Below are 5,950 nucleotides of genomic sequence, written 5' to 3' on the forward strand. Positions count from 1 at the left end.
TTTGGCTATAACTTAATTAGCACTTATATGGTTGAGAAATTGAACTTGCCTTGTGTTGAGCATATTGAACCCTACATGTTGAAAGGGGTAAAAGTAGATAAAAGAGTGTTCTTGCCATTCTCTATTGGAAGGTATGAGGATGTGATTTGGTGTGATGTCATTCCGATGAATAGTTTTCATATCTTGTTGGGATGGCCATGGTATGTCTATAGAAGTGCTTCATATAGTATAGAAAAAAATAGATACTCTTTTGAGATTAATGGGAAGAAACTCATTCTTGGGCCTTTGACTCCCTCACAAATTTGTGAAGATGAAAAGATTGTTAAAGAGAATATGAAAAAATATGAGAGAGAAAAGAATGAGAGGAGTAAGGGAGTACATGTTGACATTCCAAGAGAGGAAAAATGAGAAGTTGTCTTGAGTGAAAAGAGTGGGATGTCAAGTGAGGTAAAGAGTGATATTGAAAGAAAAGAAAAGAGAGAGGGTAATGAGATGAACAAAGTTTGTGAGGTAGAGAGAGAAAAGCAAGAGGGATTGAGTGAAAGCAAAGAAAAACTCTTTAGTGAGAGAAAAGAGGCTAGGGTGAGGAAAACGTTAGTCTTGTGATAAAAGCCAAAGAGAGTGTAAGCAAGAAAAAAGTTTCTTTACTTCCTAACCCATTAACTCTTTCTTGTTTTAGTTCTTGTGATTTTGTGCAACCACGTGTTGAAATACCTTTTGAAAGGGGTGGTGAGGCGCAGGAGATGGTAGCAAAAGATCCAATTGGATTCCAACATGAATTTGGCGATATCTATTCTTGTTGGATGGTGGAAGATAAAAGCTTGGTTAAATTCTTTGTTATTGAACCTTTTGACTATTTTCATTCTTATTTACAGTGTTATGACATGGAGTTTCCTAAAAGCATTGCTAAGTTGGAGCCATTGCATAAAAGAATACAAGGTGATGATGTTCCATTGGTAAATAATTCCAAGTATGGTATGTATAATTGGTTTATTTGCATTCTTGGCCTTTCTAGAACACCTAAGGTATTTTTGGAGGTAATGAATTATACTCTTATTTCTTACATTGGTGACTTTATAATTTTTGTGGATGATGATATTTTGATGCACATCAAGTCATTAACTGTAAGATCTAAGTTAAAGTGCAAGAGTAATTTGCTTCATTTTGAAATTGTTTATGACATAGATGATTATGTATTCCAACTTGGTGGAAAGAGGCATGAAATTTATGAGAAGAGGCTTGTGAATGAGTTAAATATTTCTTCTCTTATTCAAGTGGCTAATGAGTTTTCATGTGATAAATTGCTAGAATGTGATTTTTGTTGTGTGATGGGGAGTCATTCTTCAAGTCATATTCAATGTGAGCTTGTAAAAGTATTTGTTACTAGTAAAGATGATATGCATGATTTTTGTAACACTTGTGATCAAATACTCTTTCATGTAGAGAAATCCATGAGATTTTTAATTGTAGATAGTTGGCTATATCATGAAAGTATCTTCTTTGATACATGTGGTAGAGATACTTATATTAAATGGATGTGTGGTCAATCTTTTATAATTTCTTTGTCATGTATACCTATGGACTACCTTACCGACAAGATCGAATTGCAAGTTCCATTGCATGGCGCATCTACGAGAGGCTTTTATTGTATTGATCTAGGTAGGCATAAATTTTGTTGGGATGATGATATCCATATGCTTTATTTACACCTATTAGGATTAATTGGGTTAAATGGACACATGGTCACTATCTTATTTTATTCCTACTAGTTTTTCAGATTAGTGGATGCCATTTATAAGGGCGTATTTTCTTTTTCTTGCAAGGTCGAAATTCGAGGACGAATTTTCTTCAAGAAGAGGGGAATGATAGCATCCAAGGAAGCTCAACTCTATTCAAGGACAAGGATGAAGCTTTGGAATCTCAAAGATGGTCTTTAACAATATGTCAAGCTAAAGAGTTACAAAATAAGGCCATTAGACTTCAAATGCAAATAAAGAAGCTTTTAATTGTGGAGGACGAGCTCAAGACCAAAGAAGATAAATTATACAAGTTTTACAATTATTTGGTGGCCCAAATTGAAGTCCAAGAGGAGGAAGATTGAGTCCCGAACTCGGCCCTTGAAATCTAGCAAAAGGGCACCCAGAAGAGCCCAAAATGAGCTTGAAAGAGGTCCAAATGGGGGTGTTTGAAATGGAGCCCAATTGGAGTCCAAACCAATGGCCCAAACTAGTAGTTTTAAGGCCCAAATCTGCCCCAAAGGGATTTGGCCGCCCCCTACCTAATTTTGTGACTTTTCTTATTTCTTAGCAACCACCCTACCTAATTTTGATGACTTTGTTATCCCTTAGCAGCCCCCTACCTAATTGTAATGACTTTTTATGCCTTAGTACTCCTATAAATAAGGAGTTCTTCTCATTCATTGAGACACTTCATTATTGATTAAGAATATCATACTTTGAGAGTTCTTTTGAACCTTTGTTACTTGTGCTTTGAGATTTATCTTTCAACCTTTACTAGTTCATAGTTCAAGGTAGTAAGATTACTTCTCTATTGTGATATCTTTGATTTCTTTGTGGTATTCTTAGAAGGCGATTAATACTAGTTATTAATTGTTGTCTCAAGTTACTCGTAAAGCGGTCAAGATCCGAATCTATTGTTTTGATTTTCTTTTAAGTAAAGGCGTTTGATTTCTTCAATAAATCAAGACGTTGTTGCTTTGATCTTGTCAAGGCTATAGAACTTGCGTTCTTGGAAGTTCTTGGAATTCTTTCCTTGAATTTTCCCATATCCTTTATTTTCTGCCATTTAGTTCTAGTTGCTCAATTCCTTATTGTTATTGCTTCCGCATTTACTTTTCAAATTCTTACTCTTGTTTGGATTCCCGACCTTGTCGTTATCACCAGTAGTATGAAATTTGATACTCATTGATAATATATATGTATTATTGTATATTTGCTTTCTCTGTGATATGGACTGGACTGGTAGCACGTGACCACGCCATGCAGTTTATGATATTGAGTATGTTACCATGCCGACCGGATTGTGATATTGAGCATGTGACCACGCCGGGCAGATTGTGTTATTGAGCATGTGACCACGCCACGCGGATTATGATATTTAGCTCATGACCACACTAGGCGGATTGCACGTGACTATGACGTGCAGCGTGTGGATATGGATCTATCCCCCTAGTGTTACCCTCTCATGTGCCTTCTTGATGGTGTACATGCGGATTTGAGAAAACTGATCAGCAGTTTGGTATGGTTATGGAAATTCTGAGGAAAAGCTTGTCAGTGTTTGATTTGGTTATTACAATTCATCTTTACCTACAATTTCTTTAGTTATTTATTTGCATATCTTCTTTATATGCAGGATATTGGGAGCAGAGTACGTTAATTAATTTTGTGCACCAAGGTGGTCCTTTTATTTGATATATGATTTGATCATATTATTGTTCTGTACTTGTTGGATTTATGAACTATATAGGTGATTAGCGAGTATCATTTATAATTCTTGGTTCTTTTACCTCACCGAGATTAGTTATGATACTTGCTGAGTACATAGGGTCGGTTGTACTCATACTACACTCTGCACTTAATTGTATAGATCCAGGTGTTAGACCCAGCCACCAGTAGTTGAGATTTGTTGTTGATTTGTCATCCGAGAGACGAGGTAGAGCTGCATCTCGACCGCAATATTGGCGTCTCTTTTACTTTATGTATTGTTGTCTTTCATTCAGATAGAATTATTATTTGACATTTCAGACGTGTACTTTTATTTTAGAGCTCATGACTCTGTATTTATCATGTATTGGCATTATCATGTTATGCTGAAGGCTTTAGACTTGTATAATTTTTGTCAATTCTATTATTATGATTCGCGTTTGTTATGTTTGGATTGACTAGCATGTGAGTTAGGCGCCATCACGACCAATTGATGGTTTGGGTCGTGACACCAAACTTGAGCATAGCCTTTCACCATTAATCTAGTTTTTTTTGTTTATTGAGCCATCAGTATTGAACTTTGTCTTGAAAACCCGCTTAACTCCAATCATTTTTCTATCTTGGGGCCTTCCACCAGCTTCCAAGTTTACTTCTTTTATATCATGGTCAACTCCTCCTTCAATGCATCTACCCATTTTTCTTTTAGGCAGTCTATTCAGCAAGAAAATAACTATATTTGGCATAATCTTCTCTTGCAACAAGCATCTAGCCAATTTCATGATTACTATATTATTTCTCTCATTGTCACGACCCAAAATCTAGCCACTCATGATGGCACCTAACTCAGCCCGTTAGATAAGCCAAATGATAGAAAACACAACTCAAATAGGATAACATGAATCAATAAATAAAATAACTGAGCTTTTTATACAAAATCCCAAGGATTGGTAGTACAAGTCATGAGCTTCTAAGACTTAAAATTTACAAAGCTGGTACGAAATAAATACATCATCTGTTCGAAATATACATAAATAGATTTATAAATCTAAAGCTACCAAGAACAAGAGGCAGCTATAACAGGAACGTAGGTACATCTTCAATGCCAGCTCCCGCCAAACACAAAAACATCAGCTCCAAAATCTACACGCAAGGTTAAGAAGTGTAGTATGAGTACAACTGACCCCATGTACTCAATAAGTAACAAACTTAACCTTAGGTTGAAAGCAGTGACAAGCTCGAAAAGCAGTCAGAGTCCAATACCAGTAGCTAAAAATAACTCGTAATAATATAATGAAGGCAGTACATGTAATAACTCAAAAGATATTATGCTCAGCTCGTTCACAGTTATGGAAAAAGAAGACATGCTTTTCAGGTATAACAATAAAGACCAAATCTTTCACCAAAATATGAGTATATCAGAAAAATTGTGATTTTTTCCAAACATTCAACAAAAGATAAGACATTTCATTATGAGATAGCATGGAGAAATTACATCTTTATGCCTACATGTCAATATGCATGTCAAGTCATCAGTTATCATATACCGTGTAGCATGAGGAATATACATCTCAATGCCTACATGTCAAATGTACATGGAAAATCATGAATTTCACAATACCGTATAGCAGAAGGAAAATGCATCTCATTGCCTACATGCCAAGTATGCATGTCAAATGAATGATTTTACTGTGATATTCCCATGTACTCTCATCCTCAATCTACTCACTGTATGTCTCAATTGCCCACTTCATCACACACACAAAATCACTCAGCACTGTACGGAAGCCTGGTTCATAAGCCCCTCACCAAAGCACGTGTATATATATCACTGTGCATGTGCTCACTGCTGGTATATCAGACACTGAAGGGGCGGATCCTGCCGAAGCACTAATCAAAATCCTGTAAGGCTTGCTGCGGCATGTAGCCCGATCCACAATAATAAATAAGCCAATAAGGCATGCTGCAGCGTGCAGCCCGATCCACAATAATAATAATATTCACAAAGCCAATATGGCCTGATGCAGCGTGCAGCCCGATCCACAATAACACTCACAACATGGCTCTCTGGCCCACCTCAGTCATCAATCTTTCAAGTCTCAAGGGCTCACAATCTCGTACCACTCAGCCCAAACAATGATAACATGTGATGTAATAATGAATGATGAACAGAGACTGAGATATGATATGCAAATGAAGAATCATGAGTGACTATATAATTACAGTTAGAGTAGATATGTCACAACAACAGAAATAACCTCATTAGGTCTCAACCGAATAAGCACATAGCCTAAACATGATTTCTAATATGAATCACAGCTCAATTACTCTAACAAGTAGGAATTATACGGATATAACAAGACATAACAACAAAACAAGGCCGGTCATATTCTAATAGTCAACTTGAATCATGATTACCCCGGTGAACGCCCACACGCTCGTCACCTAGCATGTGTGTCACCCCACTACATCTCTTATAACATTGTTTCCAGGGTTAAATACCCTCAGAT

Source organism: Nicotiana tomentosiformis, chromosome 4, assembly GCF_000390325.3.
Source record: "Nicotiana tomentosiformis chromosome 4, ASM39032v3, whole genome shotgun sequence".
Taxonomy (NCBI): domain Eukaryota; kingdom Viridiplantae; phylum Streptophyta; class Magnoliopsida; order Solanales; family Solanaceae; genus Nicotiana; species Nicotiana tomentosiformis.